Genomic DNA, 22,618 nt, shown 5'->3' on the forward strand with positions numbered 1-22,618 from the left:
ATTCCTTCAGGCCTTGATATTGTTTTGTACAAATAGGAACCAACCATGGTTCTCATTCTATTAGAACCTCTATTGGGCGATCTTCTATAGTGAAAGTGGTTTCAAAGTTTTGATTGCAGGATGACCGACCATGTTTGGAGTAGAATTTATTTGTAGATAATTACAAACATTTGATCCAGGCCATCCATCTTCTTAGGGCTCCATTATTATATTTTCCATGCAAAAGGGTTTATGTGCCTTCATATTCATGTTTAAGTCTACAATGGCTATGGAACACGATTTTCTATCTTTGTATTTGAAGGGCTTTTTAAATTAAAAAAACTTCTAAAATTTTCGAAACTTATACAATAAATTTATTATTTTTTTACGAATGTTTAATAAATTGTTAGTGAAAATAGAAATTGAATTTGATTTATTTTTAATTTATAATTTTAATAATGTCTTAATATTAATTATCAAACAAAAGCTATATTTTTAAATTAATTGTTGTTTTTTATTAATAATTTAAATTTTTTATCTTTATTTAAAAAAAAAATTAAGATAAAGTTTCCATGGAGATAAATTTTTCATCCTCAATGAGATAAAGTTTCCATCCTCCATTGGATAAAATTTCCTTCCTCTAATTATACAATAAATAGTATCAATAGTTGTAGGTATTGTGAAGAAAATAAATTTATACAACATTTGTGGTTTTTTATTAATTGGTTGTTTTTGTTTGCCGTGTTTTTTTCTATATAGTTCAAATGTTATTAAAATTTGTAATAAAGTTTTGACAACATTAAATGAATCTCAAGTTGATAGTATCTTTAGGTTTAAAATTTTGTGTGTATATCAAACTAGTAATGATAGCATAATTTTATTTGATTGTCTTGGATTTTGATTTTTTTCTTAGTTTTGCTTTCTTTAGTCAATTCACTTTTTTATTTAAGAAAGAATCAAAAGTAAAGTAAGAAGGGTAATTTTAGGAACCACGACTTTTGCATTTCATACATGCATAATAACTGTTTTGGGAGGCTTTTTTCTCATGAATCTGAAATCATTTGTGCACTTAAAGTAAGATACATCTAGGATACATGTCGATTCCTTCAGGCCTTGATAGTGTTCTATACAGATAGGAGCCAACCATGGTTCTCATTCTCTTTGGCACAATCAAAACTTATATTGGGCGATCTTCTATATTGAAAGGCCAACCATGGTTCTCATTCTATCAGAACTTATGTTGGGAGATCTTCTATACTGAAAGGGTGTTTCAAAGTTTTATTGTAAGATGATTGACCGTGTTTGGAGTAGAATTTATTTGTAGATAATTACAAACATTTGAGCCAAGCCATCCATCTTCTTAGGGCTCCCTTGTTATATTTTTCATGCAGAAGGGTTTATGTGCCTTCGTATTCATGTTAAGTGCCTTCATATTCATGTTTAAGCCTGCAATGGCTATGGAACACGATTTTCATGTTTAAGTCTACAATGGCTATGGAACACGATTTTCATGTTTAATTCTGCAATGGCTATGGAACATGATTTTCTATATTTGCATTTGAAGGGCTTTTTAAATTTAAAAAAACTTCTAAAATGTTCAAAACTTATACAATGAATGTATTGATTTTTTATGAATGTTTAATAAATTGTTAGTGATAATATATATTTGTTATCTTCTTACAATTTTTAATGTAAATCTATTTAAATTTATTCTTATAAGTTTTATAATTGATTAAAAGGTCATATATTTAGTCAAATCAGATGGTATTTCTTTAAATATTTATGAAATTAAATATTATTAATTTGCATGTAAAACAAAAAACAAAAAAAAACATACAATTAAAAGTTGCCTTTAAATGTAGATTTAGAATATGAAATTATTTTTAATGGAAATAAAAGATTAGAAAGTTTTTTTCAAATTATATAGTTACATCATAATGAATATTGATTTATTAAATATTTTGTAATGTAAATAATAGTTTTAACTAAATTTTACTCATTGAAAAATTAGAATATAGTTTCATTTTAGAATATAACTAATTTGCATGCATAAAAGTTAAAAATAAAAAACAAAGTTCCTTTTAAATGTAGATTTTAATCTTTTAACTTATATAAAATTATAATTAAAGTGATTATTGATTTAGAAAGGAAATATTTAAAAGTTGCTTTTAAATCAAGATTTAATTGAGTTTATTATTTTCATAAAAAAAGGGATAAAATAGAAGTTGCTTTTAAATTCTAGATTTAAAAATATAATTTATAAAACTAGAAATTTTTTATAAATTTATATTTAAAAATAAATATTTTTTCCATTTAAAAATAATAATAATAGGAAGCTTCTTTTTAATTTAGATTTTAGTTTTTAACTTATTTTAAAATTATAATTAGCAATTTTTTATTTATTATTAAATTAATATTATAACTATCATATTTTTAATTATTTAAAAATAGATAATATTATATTATGAATTTTAAAAATAAAAAATTATTTTAATTATATAATAATATTTACGTTTTGAAAATATTGTAGTGATTTCTTTGTTTATTTATTATATGATTATTTACTCAAATACAACCTAACTTAACCCAAAAATGAAAAAGTATACAAACCTATAAAATTTTAATTAGAAGATGCATTTCACTTATTAAAAATATGAAATAAGAAGCTCCCTTATGTAAAATATTATGGTTCATTTTATGTATAGATTTCAGTTCTTAATTTATTACAATATTAAAATGGTAATATACAACTATAAGTCAAAAACATGGAGGCTTGAAAATAAAGAGCGAAGGAACACGATAAAAATATGTCTGCTTTGCGTGAAGGGCGAAAGTTTTTTGTTTTTTGACCATTCCTCTGCTCTGCGTGAAGGGCGAAAGTGCGATCTAGATGAAAAGGCTTTGCGTGAAGGGCAAAAACCTGGCATAATGCATGAAGGGCAAAAAATGCGAATTGTGTGAAGTCGAAATCCAACAGAGGACTGCTGAAAGTGGATCGTCAAATCTGGATTGAGGCGCATGAACACTCAGTGGTTTTGGAGGAGGACTCCCTCCTTCACGCGGTTTGCAGACAATTCTCCCTTATACTCTTCATTTAATGCTCTTCTTTACTCTGTGTCCTTCATTTTAATTACTTCTTCTATGTGTGAATCTTTGTCTGCCCTAATGTAGGTGGAAACAGATGGAGACCCTCAGTCTCATACTTCGCCTACCTCCTCCCAACCCCCTTTGCAACCAAAAAAAACCTTCAGTGAAGCCGTGGGTAGGGTTTTGTCGGCAATTGACCAGGATGCCAGATTCGTTACCGTCGATGGATATGGTGGAGCGAGACCAGATGGTATGGACCTTGGCCTCGACTCCAACACTATCTCCATTGTTCCTAATGATTCTATGGCCAATGAAATTGCTATTGAAAAAAACAGGTTGAAAGACACTGCAATTTTTTTTGCCTGTGTGGATGCTGATAAATGCCCTCCTTGAAAATTTATGGATGATTGGTTTCATAACTACTGGAATTTAAAATTAGGATTTCGAATCTCCTTCTGTAGGCAAATTTAGAAAGGACTGTTCATTATTTTTTTTAATACGCATGAAATGCAGTTAGAGGTTCTTAAGAAATTGTATTGGAATGTTGGTAAAACTTCGTTTCGTGCCCTGGGTTGGTCTCCTGAGGCAATTTTTGAAGAAATCTTGGCTCTATCGTGCCCTATGTGGGTAATTATCAAGAACATTCCTCCATTTTTGTGGAAATTTATCCCTCAAATTGTGGAACCCATTGGTAAATTCATTCGTATGGATGACTCTCCATGGCTTGTGCCCCATCTCGATGCTAGAGTGCTCATCTCCATTAAACCTGGGATTGATCTTCCTAATATTCTCAATCTCAATATTGAGGGAGAAATCTTCTCCTACCCTCTAGAAATTTTAGGGGGTTTAAACGTGTGTTTCCTCTGTAAAAAAGATGGCCATGTTCGTAAAAATTGCCCTATTCTTAATAAGAAATCCTCAAGTTTGAATTCGCGGCAAACCCATACGAATAACATTGGTCCCCCCCCCCAACCCTATGGCTCCATCCTCCCCTATGGTCCAACCTATCATGAGCAGCACCCCTGCAGCTATTCTTGACCTACCCATATCAGATACGTGCCCTAAAATCTCTCAAACCAATACGGCTCCCCCCTGCTCCCCTATTACATATAACATAGAATAGTTGGGTGTGGAACAACAAGATCAACAAGATAGTTTTCAAATGGTTACAAACAAGTCTAAGAAGCACTGAAGGAAGAATGCGCAACAATTAGCCATTGATAAGATTAGGTCTGATACTGTCGGTGTTAACCCTACACAGAATAATGTCAATCTCACCCCACCTGTAGTTGATGCTAGTTTTTCAAAAGTTAAGAGTATCATTAATAATTTTGAAACCCTCAATAGGTGCACTAGTGAATTCCATATGGGTGATGGCTCTATGTCTTCCCCGAGGGCTAATCGCATCTCTGATAACCTCGACTTCATCAATCCCACCCCCTGTATCGGTATTACTAGTGAATCTAGTGTGAGTTTGCCTCTGAAAGTCTTCAAAGAACTTGACGTTGATGGCGTGATTCAGGTCATCGTTGTTGATACTAGGGCTGATAGAAATTTTATCTTTTTTCCCTCTAACTTATCCTCCACACAAATGCCTTGGATGGCAGTGAATGATACCCCGGTCCAGCCTACAACCTACGCGGAACCTCCTTCTGAAAATGTCTCTCAAAGAGATGATGATTCTGGTGAAGGCCATGATGATCAAATTGAGGGTTGTTCCAAACCCAATAGAAGAGGACGCCTCGTGGGCTCAAAGAACAAGGCCCCCTTTGAAAAGAAGAAGAAGGGCAAGGGTTTCCCTGCCTATGATAGCAGCCTTCATGCTGCTAAGCACTCGTAAATTCCCCCCTCTGTTTACCATGAAGTACATCTCATGGAATGTTAGAGGCCTGGAAGCCCCAGATAGAAAGCAGATTGTTAAAGGTTTCTTGGACTCTCATAAAGACTTAGACTTTCTGATGCTTCAAGAGATTAAAACTATTAATTTTACCTTGGATATTAACCTTAATTTCATATGGAAAGACTCCATCAAAATTTGCTCCAATCACCTCAGGGGTAAAGGTGTTGTTGGATTGCTCATTAACCTTAGATGGTCAAACCATATTACTGACAAGGGTTGCTCCACCTGTAACAAGGTTGTTTAGGCCTCTATTAATGTTGACAACACCCTCATTGGGGTGTGCTCTATCTATGCATCCAATGACTATAAGGAAAGAAGTGCCATTTGGGATTGGATTGCATCCTTACCTGATATTCCTTGGATCCTTGGAGGAGACTTTAATATGATTGAGAATTGTGATGATAAAATGGGGGGTAATGCTTTTGATTGGAAAGGCTCTGAAAAATCCCATTGGGATAGAATGAAATTTAAGAAAAACCCATTTGATCCTCTTCTTGGTAATAAGGTCGATACAAGGGGTCTCTGGAACACTTGGTGCAATTTCCAAAAAGGATGTAATAGAATTTATTGCAGACTTGGCCATTTTTATGCCAATAAAGATATTTTTTCATTTATCCCTAGTAACCATGGCAATTATGTTGTTGTTTGGCCTTTTACTCTCTCGGATCACCACCCTATTACTGCTTACATCAAACTTGCTAACTCCTTACCTGCTTATGTGGTGGGGCCTAAGAAGTTCATTCTTAACACTAATTTACTAAAAGATCTTGATGTTCTTGCTGTCGTTAACCTCATCAGACTCCTAAATAAGGATAATAAGAACTTAGCTTCGCATATTGATAGGTGGAATTATAATGTTGTTTCCTGGCAAAAACTCTTGCAAACTATTGGTCAAAAAAGGGCCGAAGACTCCAGATTTGTGGAAAAGACTCTTAATCTTAATCTGCTTCACCTTGAAAATGAAATTTAGTTGACTCCTTCCTGCCCTGACCTTGCCAACCAAGTGGCAAAAACTAGGGATGCCCTTAGATTACATCAGCAAGTTAAGATCAAGGGGGCCATGATTAGAGCTCATAGCCATTGGCTCCAATTTGGTAGTAAAGGCTCCAAGTTTTTCTTTAATCTGCTTAAACATAAGCAAATCCGAGAAAATATTGATAGACTTATTGTTGATAATAAAGAAATTATTGATTTGGACAACATTAAAGAAGCCTTTGCCCTCTTCTACCAAAAAATTTTCACCTCTCAAGACTCTCAGGCTACCAAGGCCCTTAGACTTAAATGCAAATCCATCATTCCCTGTAGGATCTCTGAGGTGGAATCTTTCCTCCTTAAACAAAATTTCACAATTGATGAAATTCAGAAAGCCATCAACTCCCTCCACAATGACAAAGCTCTGGGGCCTGATGGGCTCCCAGTTGAGTTCTACAAAGCCAACCTTACCTGGATTTGCTCTGATCTTCTTGATATATACAATGAGGCTTTGGGTAAGGGTTCCCTTGGCAATGTTATCAATAAGGGCATTATTAAACTCATACCCAAGGATGGTGACAAGGCCCTCGTTAAGAACTGGAGATCCATTACCCTTCTCAATGTGTCCTATAAGATCCTGGCTAAAATGTTGGCCATCCGACTAGAAAAGATCTTGCCCAAGTTTATCTGCCCCACCCAAATAGACTTCATTAAAGATAGGTATATTCTAGAAAATCTCATCACAAGTTGGGAAGCCATGGAATGGTCTAAAGTTTCTGGTCAAGACACTGCTATGTTTCTCCTTGACTTTGAGAAAGCCTATGATAGGGTGGAATGGGACTTTATTATTACGATGCTTGAAGCCTTTGGCTTTCCTAGTGAATTTTGTACTTATGTCAAGGTCCTCCTTCAAGATGCCTCTACTCAGATTGATGTTAATGGCTCCCTCTCCTCTTCCATTATGCTCTCTCGGTCCATCAAATAGGGCTGCTCCTTGGCCCCTGCTCTCTTTGTTATTGCCTCTAACACTTTATTCTACCTCCTTAGGGATAACTCCCTCTCCCCAAAGGGTAATGGGATTAGGCTCCCTGATGATAATGAATTGATGAATATTCAGTTTGTCGATGACACGACTCTTTTTCTTGAGCTCACCAAGCAAAACATGGATAACCTTAACCTTAAAATCCAATGCTTTGGGTCAATTTCTGGAGGTTGGATCTCCCAGACCAAGTCTACCTTCCTTAGCTGGATGGATCACCCCCTTGACTGGTTTGGGCACCTTGGCTACCAATGGGGTGGCCCTAACAAAATCGTGAGATACCTTGGAGTTCCCTTCTCGGTGTCCCCTTCCCTCAAAGATATGTGGCTCTAGGTTAGGGAGAAATTTGATAAGAAACTTAGTAAATGGAACAATAGATTCCTCTCCCTAGTTGGCAAGGTTCAAATGTGCCAAAAAATCCTCTCCTCCTATAATATCTACTACTCCTCTGCTTGGATGTTTAGCAACTATCAGATCTTAGAAATTCAAAAGGTTGTTAGATGCTTCCTTTGGTCTGATGGAAAAGGTAATAATAAATTACACGTTGTTAACTGGAAGTGGCGCCATATTCAGAAATCTCTTGGTGGCCTTGGATTAAAGGATCTTAGGATCCAAGGTATTGCCCTTGCGGCTAAATGGATCTTCCATTCTCTCGAAGGTCAGGAACCTTGGAAGGTTTTAATTAGACACAATGCTAAGTCTTGGAAGGGTTTACCTCTCACCGACCTTGTGGCCGGTGGTTTTCCTGTTTCTGTTTAGGGCACTTGTGTGTTCAAGTCTATTTGGAAAGCCTGGGAACATGTTAGGGGGTTTTTGGTCAACACTAATGTCAATAATGGTGACTTGATTCATGGTGAGAGATCCTTATGGTGGAACCTCTTCCACGCTGGCAAACCCTTGGCCCTTACTTAGGGATGCTTGGCTAGAGCTTGGGCCAGCAAAGGGATCAAATATCTTATTGATGTTTTGGAAGATGATACTCTTATCACGTGGGAAGAACTCAGCTCAAAATTTAACCTCCCCCCCGCTCAAAAAAGAACCTACAACATGATTAAGTAGGCTTGTATTGATTTCGGTCTTCCTAAAGACTGTGATGTTGATTCTCATAGATTTTTGTCTTTTAAATGGGCTGATGGTACTATTTTGGCTAAAATTAAGGCTCCTAACATTTACTCTATCTTAGCTTATGAGGCTTCCATCATTAAGCATGTTAACATTTTATGGTATTCTGATTTGCCTGTTATGCAGTGGTAAAAGACTTTCAGCATGTTATGGAAAAGTCCGATCGAGCCAAAAATCAAGTGCTTTAAATGGCTTATGATACTTAATAGACTTCCTCTCCGAAGGAATCATGATAATAATGATTTATGCTCTATTTGTAAACTTCCTGAGACTGGCAGGCATATTTTCTTTGATTGCTCTATTGCTAAGGAAATCTGGTTAATGTTTGGCTTTTCTATCCCTAATCTTGTGAATATTATGGAATTTATTTCTAGGCACATTAAAGGATTGAAAAAGGATGCTAATATCTTTTGGTTTAATTTATCTGCCAATATTCTTTGGTATATTTGGAAAATTAGGAATGTTGATAGGTTTGAAGGCCAAGCCAGGGCCCTTACCGAATCCTTTCGAAGACTCACATTCTTCAAAATTGTCATGCATGTTGCCTCTACTATGAACGCTGAGAGGCACAGGCTCCTGAGGTTCCTCAAGGATGGTCACACCACCATGTTCATCAATGAGATGAAGGATGGTTATGAGTGGAGGCGCAACATGTTAGGGTTTCAAGCAGATCCGAAGCAAATATAAACTAACAATTATATGTAGATTTAAATACAAAAGATAAAGAAATAATACATGACACAAATAACACAGAGATTTAACGTGGTTCACCTAGAATGGGTTGCGTCCACCATACACAGTCATCCAATCTTTCTTATTATCTAGCAAAAAACAATACATCAACCTTACAATGCCTTAAGTATCCCAACCGCTTATAACATGCATTTTTGGAGCAAAAACAAAGTTGGCCTTTTTAGGGTTTTATTACAATGTTTGCTTTCATCAACAACAAAAAGTACCCAAAAAAAAAATTTCTCGGGGGCTCCCGCCCCTGAGCCCTCGCTTTTCTCGGGGGCTGTCGCCCTCGAACCCCTGCCCAAGGCCTGGCCCAGCCCTGGACCCCGACAAGGATACGTGTTGAGTGTACAGTACTTTGTTGATCAGTCGCCACATTTCAACACAACAAGGATAACCTATCCTCCTTTGAGGAGGCTCTCAAGAAGCTGAACAATGAAATTAAAGATAACAGGGAGCCCTCCTACGCCCAAGTTGAGATGCTAGCACAAATTCAGAGTCAGAAGACCATTGTTTGGATGGAAGGACCTCAGGGATGGGTGGGATGGGTTGAACCCCATGACGACATCCTCTCTTGATGCTTTTGTTGACTTCTCATGATGTAGTTAGTTTGTTAGTACTCTTTTGTGCGGATTACGCACCCTATTGTTACTTTGGTTTTTGTTGTCCTGTGGTGGTGACAACATTGTTTTGTTGAGGCCTAGCCTCCTTGTTTTGGATTCTCTCGATTTCTAATATAAAAAATATTAAAATGGTTCAATTATTTTAAAATTAATAAAATAAAACTAAATGAACCTTCAACCAAATTATTGAGGCATTCTATAATGATTATATTAAAATAAATATCAAACACTAATACTACACCAAATTAAATGTCAGCTATAAAACTAACTTGTAAACCAAATTGAACCCTAACACTAAATCAAAACAAATTTTAAGTCTAACACTAAACCCAAGTGAAACCTAACCCTAGATCATAAGTCAAATCAAACTCGATCTCTAAAACTAAACCAAATACTAGAAACCTAACCTTAATTTAAAATTCAACCCTAAACCTAAATAAAATTCAGCCTAACCTTAAGTGTAAGCAAAATTTTATCCTAGCCCTATAGGAAATTCAAACCCTAACCCAAAATAAAATTTGAGCTAATCCTAATTGTAAACATAATTGTACCCTAACCCTAACCCTAACTCTAACCCTTATCAAATCAAATTTAACACTCTAGCATAAAACCAATTTGAATCTTAGCCCTATAATAAATTTTACCTTAATCCTAAAATTAATCCAAATGCAACACTAACCCTCACCATACTTAGCCAAATTATACCCTAAACCAAATTTAAACTTAACCTTGTACCAAATTTCCCCCAAACCCTAAATCAAATCAAACCTTAACTCTAAACAAATTTAACTCTAACCCAAACATTAAATAAAATTGAATGCTAACTATGAACCTAATCAAACCTTAAATTAAATTGAATCATAAACCTATATCAAGTCAATCCTAACCCTATGTTAAATTCAACCCAAATATTTAACAAAATTATAATCCTAATCCTAACACTAAACCGAATTAAACCCTAACAATAAACTAAAGTGAAGCCTGACCCTAAAAAAAATGAACATAGATCCTAAATTAAATCAAACTATAACCATATCTCACAAAATTCAACCCCAACCCTATCTCTAACTAAACTTTCACCATAACCTTATTTAACCACTTCAATTGAAATGAGATTACTAATTACTTTTTATATAGAGGTAATTAATTTTTATTTTAAAGAATAATATTTTTTTTCATTGAGTACACATTAGTTAGTGATTCATTATACTATTCAATTAATGGCAACTACTTTAAAAATAGATTATTAACTAATTTTGTTGAACTTTAAAATTATACTTTCTAATCAAATTGGGACATGTATAGAGATATTATCTTTAATTTTAGATAATTTGATAAAATAAAATTTCAATTCAATTTCAAATTTTAAGTTTGATGGCTATCTTCAATAACTTTCTATAAATGAAAATGTATTTTTCTTTAAAACAAAATAAATTAATGCTAATTAGGGTTAGAGTTAAGATCAAAGATTGGATTTTAATTAAGGTTACCTTGTTAGTATCAGGGATAATAATATTAAGGTCATATTTAACCTATTAGAATTATAATATAGGACAGTTTAAATTAGAATTAGGGTTAGTGTTGAGGTTATGATAGATAAAACTGGAGTTGTGGCCTCAATCATAATGTTATATCCCCAATCATAACACTAACTCCAACCCTCATTATTTTAATGTCTTGCATGTGTTGGGTTAGGATTATAGTTTGAGTTAAATTAGGGTTAGGGTTTATATTAGAGATAGGGTTTAATTAGGGGTTTTGATTAAGGTTATGGTTAGTGTTGAGTTAGTGGTAGGGTTCTAGGATAATCTTGAGGTTCAGGTCAAGGTTGTGGTTGGGGTTGGGATTTAATTAGGGTTAGGGTCATAGTTTATTAGGGACAAGATTAATATTTTAGGAGAAACCTTAGATCAAGGTCAAGTTTAGGCTTAGGGTTGATGTGATGGTTCATTTAGAGTTAAGGTTAAAGTTAGAGTTCAATTAGGGTTATGGTTAACAATACATTTGTTAAACTTGTTATAATCAATGCCCTACATCGTTAGGTTAGGGTTAGGTTAGTGTTAAAGTTATAAAATAAACTTTGGTATCAAGGTTACGATTAGCATTTAGGTTGCACTAGGGTTTAGGTTCAAGTTCAATTAATATTAAAACTAGAATATGGATTGTCATTACAATTAGGGTTAATGTTAGGGCTAAGGTTAGGTTAGAATAGGATTAAATGGGAATAGGTATCATTAGGATTATAGAAGAAATCTTTGACTTAGGGTTAGGATTAGGGTTAGGGTTATATTACAAATAAGTTTCAATAGCATTAGGGTTACCATTAAGGTTAGGATTCAATAAAGATTAAGGTTAATGTTAGATTAGGATTCAATAAGGGAAAAATATTTTATTTATGATAAGGTTTAAATTAGGGTTATGGTTGAGGTTTAATTTGAGCTATAGCTAAAATTAGAGTTAGGGTTAAATTGGACTTAGTATTAATTTCATGCTAGGGTTTGAAAAATGTTACCATTAGGGTTAAATTAGGGTTAGATTCAATGTTGGACTAGGGTTAAAGTTAGGGTTAGAATAAGAATTAGAGATGGGATTTGGATTATGGTTAAATTAGGATGAGGTTTCAATAGGCTGGGGCTAAGATTAAGGTTAGTGTTCAACTTGAATTGTGACTTAGTAAGTGTTAAAGTTAGGATTCATTTAAATTAGGATTAAAATTCAATTAAGGTTATCAATATAATTTATTTTTGGTTAGGGTTTAATTAGTGTTACAGTTAGGGCTATGATTCAATTTAGTTAGGATTTAGTTAGGGTTAGGGTAAAATTATGGTTAGGGTTCAAAAAGAGTTGATGTTATAGTTCAATTATAGTTAAGGTTAAAATTAGAATTAGAAATAAGAGCTTCAATTATAGTTAGGATTCAATCAAGGTTTTAAGAGAAATCTTCAAGTTAGGGTTAGGGTTCAAATAAGTTTAGGATTAAGTTTTAATTATGATTATGGTTTGAATATTATTAGGGTTAATATTAGGGTAGTAAGGTTAGAGTTGGGGTTAATGTTAGGAGTTAGGGCTAGGGCTCAATTAGGGTAGGGTAAAATTATGGTTATAAGTAAAATATGCGAGTTAGGGTTTAAATAGGCTTAGTGTCTAGATTCAATTGATAGGGTTAGATTTAATATTAGATAAGGGTTAAGGTTAGGGTTAGACTTAGAATTGGATATATGATTAAAGTTAGGTTTCAAGATATATCACATATATTAAACCTAATATTTATATATAAGTAGATCATAGTAAATCAAATGTTAAATATTTATATTTGGAATTTTCCTTCAAGTAGGCTAAGTGATTTATTAAACCATTTTATGTCAATTTAATTACAATCAACTCTTTACTATTATTTATGAATGCTAAATATTTTTAAATTTGATCTCTCTGGACGTATTTTTTAAAATACAGGTATGTTAGTTATTTATTTCGCTTGTTAAGAATGTATTTATGTCTTTTTTTTAATATCATTTATAGGTTCTCGTGTTCAAGTATTGGTCTATTTTTTTTTTAATAAATTTTAACCCCTCTTTTTGTGTAAGTATTGGTCTATTTTGACCAATTTTTTTACTTACATGTAAATTATTTATTTATAATATATAATATAAATATGTAACAAGACTAGATATTATATACACAATTACTATAAGGACAATTGAACCCGGTACACTGGCCCCTCTCCCCTAGAGTCCCTTCAGAAATTGCTCACCTCGAGTTTTTTAGGGCATATGCGCCTGCTAAGTACATGGGAATCTCTCTGAGACCTTATGATCACTTGGCTCCTGTGACATATACTTATGTGATTGTGAGCTCTGTGTGAGCGAGTCTGCAGCAATTTTTATTTGTTACATTCGTGGTATTTTACTCACCGAATCGTAAACCCTCATCATTTCTTTCTCGGTATTCTGCCGATGAGATCTGTGAATTACAGAGGCTGTTAATGATCCCACATACGAGGCAGGAAGAAAAGAAGGGAGAAGGAGGAGTACAAGGAGGAGGAGAGGAGTAGGGCATAAGCATACTTACCTGGGCGGGGTCAATCGGTTATCAGGAAGGCCGATGGCCTAGAGAGAGCACCTTCATTGCACACAGAGAAGGGGGCTCTGTCTATCATCTCCCATTGTGGAGAATGAACGTCATAATTTGTGACAGAGGGGGCTCGCGTTCGCGCGGCCCCCACACAAAGCTAATCCTAAATTGAAAATCTGACTTGCTGTTATTTGATTGTAAGTGTAGGATTCTGAACTGAAATGGGATTCTTCTAATACATAAATCGAGTAAAAGTTGTTCCGAGCACTTATCTTTGAAAGGTAAATTGCGTAATGTATGGTAAGGAATCTTCTTATTATTGAATGAGCATGTGTCAGGAAGGGATTGTGCTGGGAGTTATCTTTTATTTGTATCCTTTTCAATAATGAAATGTAGCCACAAACAAAATTATGGATAATGGATAGGTTGTCTATGTAGCTACCTGTTTTGAGTATGTTTGTGCAGTAAACCAATGTTTAGAGATTCACTACTCAGATAAGAGTACCTTTTTTTAAGGATGACTGAGAACTCTGTTTGGACGTCTTAAACACATAAGAAACTGCTTTCTTATTTACTTACAATTCAATGATAGAACTGTTTACTTACAATTCAATGATAGAACTGTAACACATAATACAACAGTACTAAACCCATGAAGACTTATGCATAACCCCAGTAAGATAAGAGTCTACCTTTTTTAAGGATGACTGAGAACTCTGCTTGGACGTATTAAACACATAAGAAACTGCTTTCTTATTTACTTACAATTCAATGATAGAACTGTAACACATAATACAACAGTACTAAACCCATGAAGACTTATGCATAACCCCAGTAAAAGATGACTGTAATACCATTGTTTTGTATGGGGAAAAGTCTAACAAAGAGTTTGGACTAGTTGGACTAGTAATAAAAGGTCTAATCTTTAAAACTCAATCAGGTTGCTGCCTGTTCATTATAAGCTATGCTTGTTTCATGGTTTTGTATGCTGCAACAGTGGTATGTTGAGTTTATACAGAATGCTTAATCGACAATCCCCCAGTAAAATATGACATAACTATGCTTCTAATACCATCGTTTTGTATGAGAGAGTCTAGCAAAAGAATTGGACTAGTAACAAGAGGTCTAATCTTTAAACTCGGAGAGGTTGCTACTTGTTCATTATAGTCTCTGTTTGTCTCATGTTTTGTTATGCTGCAATAGTGGTATGAATCTAGTGTAGGGTAAACATTGTTGCAGTATGAATCTAGTGTAGGGTAAACATTGTTTGAAATGTATCTTACAAGTAATGAATGCAATCAAACATAATTGATCCATTTGCTATTTCAATTGAGTTGTCTCTTTGTTTCAGGATTGTACCTTGTTATATTATGTTTGAACTTACGAGTCTATTCGATCCGTTTGATTGATGTACTAGGGAAACGTTATGTAAAAGGCTGGAAACACTACTTGATTTGGGCTTGTTATACATAGGGCGTAACAGCTCCTACTCTATAACTTGATTGTACCTTGTCTCCAATGTTTGTTATTAACTGTTTTATGCCTTACAGTGATTGTATCTAGTCACAAGTGATTTATACCTTGTCGGGGTAACCAGTGAAATACCTAAGTGTTCTAGGATTCGATGATGGTACATTATAATATCATGTCTTTGAATTCTAAGCTTGTCATCACAGACTTGTGGATGGACCACAAGCGTCTTCTATAATATCCCCAATTGTACATAAGTGGTAAAGGCAAATGTGATTCATGACATATGTTCTAGACAGTTGCTCTGTTCTTCGTGGTCCTTCTGAGTTATTTTTTTTGCAAACTGATTTCTTGTGACTTGTACCAGCACTTGGATGCTTCAGCTACTTCTATAAGCTCGGGGCATGATTACGATGCCATCATATGAAACTAAAAATTGCAATCAAGTATTGGCACGTTCTAACATCAAAGCATTTACTATGATAATTGTAATGGCTGAACTCTTAGCAGATGTTTGTGCAAAGAATAATTGGTACTTACTACACATTATGAATTTTTATCATTAGAAGTGACTAGCAACAAATGACAAACTATTTGGGGAATATAATGGTGAAAAGGATTGCATGCCCACCTAGAATGAACTGATATGACTCAAGTTGAGTTGGATATTTTTATGTATTTGCATGCTTGGATATGTGAAGAGAAGTGTTTAATTGTTCCCATGCCTTTTAGTCTGTGTGAGTTGAGTTGTTGATTCTATGGGATCTACCTCTCCCGACCTATTACCATAGCTACCTCTCCTCACCTATTACCAACTTACTTTCACATGGTTGAGTGGTTTTTACCTTGTCCCATTGTTGAGGTCATATATTCAATTTTATTTTGAGGATTTCTATAAGTGAGTATGCTTCTATTCTACACTAGTACACTATTTTAAAGATGAATTTGTAAAAGCATGGGGTATCATCAATGACCAAGGAGAATGTGAGGATTTGTGTTATGCTCGAGTTGAGTTGAGGGCAATGATGAGGAAAGTAGTTAAGAGGATACAACTTACATCTAATGTGAGAAAGGGGCATGAACTATGAAGGCAAATGATACCAACTACAAAATAAGAAGTTTGTGATGGTATGTGAGGAATTAGAGGAAGCTAAAGGTAATATAAGGAAAGGGAAAGGAATGAACGAGAATAGGTAAAATTACATGGAATGGGCTAGAGGGATAGGTTACAAGTAGGTGGATAAGACAATTAGGGACAATAAAGTAGATATGAGTGGGAGGATAACCAAGTGTGGTTATGATTTGGGAAAGTAAGGGATGGACTAGGAAATTGGAAGCCACATGAAATACTCGATACTTGGGGAGAAAGGTAATAACCAAAGATGAGAAAGTCACAATAAGGAAAACTAAAAGCATGCATAGGGCCTAATGTAGAAAAGAGAAACCAGAAGTATGTAAATGAGGTGTTAACTAATTTAGGTGATGTGTAACTAAGGATGGGTGAAATGAAGTGATTATGTATAAAGGATGACAACTAATTAGAGATGAAAGGATGTTGATTAGGTCATGACAAGAATGGAATGATTGATGCAATTGATATAAGGTCGATTCAATCATGATTAAATGATTAGAACTGATAATTGATAAAGTGTCGACATTGGTTGACAATGATCAATGACAAATTGATCAATAATTGACCAAGGATAAAATTGGTAGGCACCAATTGACGAGGACCAATGACTGATCGGTCCAAATTGACTAGAAATGATGATTGATTGAGATCGATGAAAAATCGATCAAAGATTGATAAAATGGTCGACTTGGTAAAGGTCAAATGACAAAAGACAAATGACAAATCGGCCGCAAATTGAGAAGGAATTGACAAATTGATGATTGACAAGGGGTCCAAAACGATTGATAGTTGATCAAAGATGATTGATAATGATAAAGATTGAGGACAAAACCCTATTTCGACACCAATTAGGATCGACGATGTCCAATTGACATGATAAGATTGATCACGACCAAAGTTTGCAAGTCGCAGATGATGTTGACAAGACCTAATTGAAAATGCCGAAAACGCAATCAAAGAGGGAAGAAAAGCTGAAGAATGACAAGATGTCGACAAATAATAAAGATTAAGTGCACGACATAGAAGAAATGATAATAATATGCGAAAATCCTAAAATAAGATCACGCGGACATGTGAAAGTACGACGCCACAAGCATTAACCATTTTTAGACACATACGGTTCCCTATAATATAAGATATTAAAATACTTTAAATATGTAATATGCGTTATGGAAATAATTTTCATCCTTAGTCTCATGACATATCCACAACTAAAAGTTCACAAGTTGGAAGAGTGCCCTAATAAATAAAGTACATTCATAGTGTTAGAGATTAGTCACAATTCAAAATTTGATTTAAGAAATATATGAATCAATTTCATATAATAGAATCAATCTAAAGTAGGAAATAGACAATTTGTAAGTTAAATTTGAATTCTACAAGTGTGAAAAATTAATACCAATGAAAACTTAAGTAATTTTCTAAATTTTTTTATTGAGAAACGCATGACTTATATGCTAATTATTGCTAAAACTATAAATCAGATAAACAAATTCAAAATATATGAGAAAAATGTAGACTCTGAAGATTGCAATTTTTTCATGGAAGATCTTATATCATCCACAATTGCTAGCTAATAGACATAAGAGCACAAGTTTTTAAGCTGAAGCCTCTTTGGCTAAGGGCCAAGGACTAAGGGGTATCCATTTGGCCAAATTCTCCACTGGCATAATCTCTACCTCATCTTTGATGATGTCAAAACCTTGCACTCAAAACCATTCAACTTCACATATGACCAAAAATTCCATGGTGAAAATTCATAAAGAATTCAAAAAATACCTCATGAACTTTGATTGGGCACTTCTGGACACTGGCATAGCATCTGTGTAACAGGTACACTCAAATTTCCAAATTATGAAATGAAGTATACAGTCATATAAAGCTCGTTCAGAAGTCGCTTTGGTCGAGTGTTTTAAGTCGTATGCACCTGCTAAGTACATGGGAATCTCTCAGAGACGTTATAATTACTTGACTCCTGTGACATAGATTTATGTAATTGTGAGCTTTTGTGTAGGCGAGTCTGCAGCAAATTTTTATTTGTTACATTCGTGGTAAACCCTCATCATTCTTTTCTTGGTATTCTGCTGATGAGATCTATGAATTACAGAGGCTGTTAAAGATCCCACATGCGTGAGAGGAAGAAAAGCAGGGAGGAGGAGAAGTACAAGTAGGAGGAAGGGAAAAGTTCTAAGCATACTTACCTGGGCGGGGTCAATCGGTGATCAACAAGGCCGATGGCCTAGAGAGAGCACCTTCATTGCACATCGAGAAGGGGGCTCTGTCTAGCATCTCCCATTGTGGAGAGTGCACGTCATAATTTGTGACAGAGGGGGCTCGCGTTCGCGCGGCCCCCACACAACACTAACCCTAAATTGAAAATCTGACTTGCTGTTACTCGATTGTAAGTGTAGGGGTGTGAATTGAAAATCTGACTTGCTGTTACTCGATTGTAAGTGTAGAGGTGTGAACTGAAACGAGATTCTTCTAATACATAATCGAGCTAAAGTTGTTCCGGGAGCAATTATCCTTGAAAGGTAAAATTGTTACAGAGGGGATTCGATTTCGCGTGGCCCCCACACAATACCAATTATAAGAAGTATTTACTTTTTTTTAACTGTTAATCACATTCTATTTAGTAGGAGAAATGTAAATAGTGTTGTTAGATCGATGGGTCTCAAGCAATATTTCTTTATTGAAATCTTAAATTGTTGAAATCAGGGGTTGAACTGAAATCTGTATCTACATAGCCATTCTCCTTCGATTCCGGGGTACAGTATTTACAGAAGGTACAGAGGTTAATTCAACATCTGTCTGACCCATTCCACTTATAAGTCACAGACAGCTTAACATTAATGTTCGCCACTCTCTATATTAGTTTAATGCAGATATTAGGATAGAAAAACTCAAAAAGTATGTTCGTTTGTCATTCTGCAGTAATTGGCAAATTCTGGATAGAAACCAGTCATGTTCATTAACTACGGCAAATAGAGTAATGTATGGTAAGAAATCTTCTTATTGTTGAATGAGCATATGTCAGGCATCTTTAGCAAGGGATTGTGCTGGGAGTTATCTTTTATTTGTTTCCTTTTCATTAATGAAATGTAGCCACAAACGGAACTATGGATAATGGATAGGTGGTCTATGTAAATCCATAGGACAGCTAAATGAATACATTTGAGTATGTTTGTGCAGTAAACCAATGTTTAGAGATTCACTACTCCTCAGATAAGAGTCTACCTTTTTAAAGGATGACTGAGAACTCTGTTTGGATGTCTCAAACACATAAGAAACTGCTTTCTTATTTACTTACAATTCAATGATAGAACTGTAACACATAATACAACAGTACTAAACCCATGAGTAAAAGATGACTGTAATACCATTGTTTTGTATGGGGAAAAGTCTAACAAAGTGTTTGGACTAGTAATAAAAGGTCTAATCTTTAAAACTCAATGAGGTTGCTGCCTGTTCATTATAAGCTATGCTTGTTTCATGGTTTTGTATGCTGCAACAGTGGTATGTTGGGTTTATACAGAATGCTTGATCCACAATCCCAGTAAAATAGTCATAACCATGCTTGTGATACCATCGCTTTGTATGAGAGAGTCTAGCAAAAGAGCTGGACTAGTAACAAGAGGTCTAATCTTTAAACTTGGAGAGGTTGGTGCTTGTTCATTATAGTCTCTGTCTGTCTCATGTTTTGTTATGCTGCAATAGCGGTATGAATCTAGTGCAGGGTAAACATTGTTTGAAATGTATCTTACAAGTAATGAATGCAATCAAACATAATTGATCCACTTTGCTATTTCAATTGTGTTGTCTCTTTGTTCAGGATTGTACCTTGTTATATTATGTTTGAACTTATGAGTCTATTCAATCCTTTTGATTGATGTACTAGGGAAACGTTATGTAAAAGGCTGAAAACACACTACTTGATTTGGGCTTGTTATAGTGTCCCTTGTCTCCAATGTTTGTTATTACCTGGTTTATGCCTTAACATTGATTGTATCTAGTCACAAGTGATTTATACCTTGTTGGGGTGACCAGTGAAATACCTAAGAGTTCTAACAGTCGATGATGGTACATGGAAATATTTCTAAGCTTGTCATGAACAGAATTGTGTGTGGACCACAAGCATCTTCTATAACATCCCCTATTGTACATAAGTGGTAAAGGCAAGTGTGATTCATGACATATGTTCTAGACAGTTGCTCTGTTCTTCGTGGTCTTTTTGAGTCATTTTTTTGGCAAACTGATTTCTTGTGACTTGTACCAGCACTTGGATGCTTCGGCAACTTCTATAAGCTCGGGGCATGATTACGATGCCATCATATGAAACTAAAATTGTAATCTAGCATTGCCATGTTCTAACATCAAGGCATTTACTATGATAATTGTAATGGCTGAAAAATAAGCAGATGTTTGTGCAAAGAATAATTGGTACTTACTATACATTGTGAATTTTTATCATTAGAAGTGACTAGCAACAAATGATAAACTAATTGTTGAATGCAATGTTGAAAAGGGTTGCATGACCACCTAGAATGAACTGATATGACTCAAGTTGAGTTGGATATTTTTATGTATTTGCATGCTTGGATATGTGAAGATAAGTGTTTAATTGTTCCCATGCCTATTAGTTTGTGTGAGTTGAGTTGTTGATTCTATGGGACCTACCTCTTTTCACCTATTACCAACTTACTTTCACATGGTTGAGGTCATATATTCAATTTTATTTAGAGGATTTTTTTTAAGTGAGCACACTTCTATTTTACAATAGTAATGCTATTTTAGTATAATTTGTAAAAGCATGGGGTATCATCAATGACCAAGGAGAATGTGAGGATTTGTGTTATGCTTGGGTTGAGTTGAGGGCAATGATGAGGAAAGTAGTTAAGAGGATACAACTTACATCTAATGTGAGAAAGGGGCATGAATTATGAAGGCAAAAGATATTAACTACAAAATAGGAAGTTTGTGATGGTATGTGAAGAATCGGGGGAACCTAAAGGTAATATAAGGAAACGGAAATGAATGAACGGGAGTAGTTTAAATTACATGGAATGGGTTAGAGGGATAGGGTACAAGTAGGTGTATAAGACAATTAGGGATAATAAAGTAGATATGAGTGGGAGGATAACCAGGGGTGGTTATGATATGGGAAATTAAGGGATGGACTAGGAAGTTGGAAGCCACGTGGAATACTTGATACTTGGGCAGAAAGGTAATAATCAAAGATGAGAAAGTCACAATAAGGAAAGCTAAAAGCATGTAAAGGGTCTAATGTAGAAAAGAGAAACCAAAAGTATGTAAAGGAGGTGATAACTAATTTAGATGATATGTAACTAAGGAAGGGTGAGATGGAGCAATTATGTATAAAGGCTGACAACTAATTATATGTGATGTGTAACTAAGGGTGGGTGATAAGGGTAACTATGTGTAAAGTAAAGGAGGTGACAACTAATTATAGGTGATGTGTAACTAAAGATGGATCAGATTGGGCAATTATGCATAGAGATTGGGCAATTATGCATAGAGTAAAAGAGGTGACAACTAATTATAGATGACTTGTAACTAAGGATAGATGAGATTGGGCAAACATGCGTGGGAAGCAAGTATAGGGAAGTGTATAAAGGGAGGGGAAGAAGGTGACAAGACTGGTCTAATGATTGAAAGCAAGGCCAAAAAAGGAGTGATAAAAGGACACCTAGGGTTTGGGAAGGGAAAACACAAATAAAGGAAAAACAAAAATATGTGAAAAAAGAGAGAAAAAAAGAAGGGAATGGGTAGGTTGCTGATTTGTCTGCGAAATTTCATAAATTAAATGTGCATGACATTAAATTCACGTAATAAAGAGAGTCCAAAATAGCATGAACTTGACTGCAGACACAAAATTCACGTGTAAAATTTCAAGTTATAGAAGAAAATAGCCCATACGTCGCCTGAGAGATTCGAACTCTCGCGGGGAAACCCCATGTACTTAGCAGGCACACGCCTTAACCACTCGGCCAAAGCGACTTCATGTGTTTAAACGCGCTTATTTTATTAATTTTATTTGTTAGATTAACATTATATATCACGTTTTGATGCTATGCGACGATAGTTATCATCTGTTTCATGAATATTAAAAGTCAGAGGGCAGATTTTCACTTGTGAATATTGTAATGGTAGATTTTGATTCAATTTATTCTTGCACTAATAAATAATGTTAAGCAGTATTTAATGTCTAAAAGTTCGAAAATTATCTAAATTAATTTAGTATTTCATATATTTGGATTGAACTTACAAATTATTTGTTTCTTATTTTGATTGATTTTATCTTTACATTAATAAAATCAATTGATGTTATTCTTAATTTAAAATTTAACTAATTTTAATGTTATCTTCTTTCAACTAGTCATTAAGTGTCTATATGTTAGTATTGTAGGAAGCCTAATGCATGTCATAGTTTATACAAGACTTGATATTGTCCAAGTAGTGGGAGTTTT

General features: G+C 34.6%; 3 non-coding genes across 3 annotated transcripts; 2 read left to right on the forward strand and 1 right to left on the reverse strand.

Annotated features, from left to right (window-relative positions):
* The first annotated feature begins 13,517 nt into the window (after window positions 1-13,517).
* Window positions 13,518-13,679, forward strand: LOC131065877 (U1 spliceosomal RNA). Its single transcript, XR_009111501.1, has one exon. It is a non-coding gene; the product is annotated as a U1 spliceosomal RNA (small nuclear RNA).
* A 4,644-nt stretch (window positions 13,680-18,323) lies between these two features.
* LOC131065870 (U1 spliceosomal RNA) lies at window positions 18,324-18,485 on the forward strand. Its single transcript, XR_009111494.1, has one exon. It is a non-coding gene; the product is annotated as a U1 spliceosomal RNA (small nuclear RNA).
* Window positions 18,486-22,066: 3,581 nt separating this feature from the next.
* TRNAS-GCU (transfer RNA serine (anticodon GCU)) lies at window positions 22,067-22,148 on the reverse strand. Its single transcript has one exon. It is a non-coding gene; the product is annotated as a tRNA-Ser (tRNA).
* Between the last annotated feature and the right edge of the window lie 470 nt (window positions 22,149-22,618).

This window comes from Cryptomeria japonica, chromosome 6, assembly GCF_030272615.1.
Source record: "Cryptomeria japonica chromosome 6, Sugi_1.0, whole genome shotgun sequence".
NCBI classification, from domain to species: domain Eukaryota; kingdom Viridiplantae; phylum Streptophyta; class Pinopsida; order Cupressales; family Cupressaceae; genus Cryptomeria; species Cryptomeria japonica.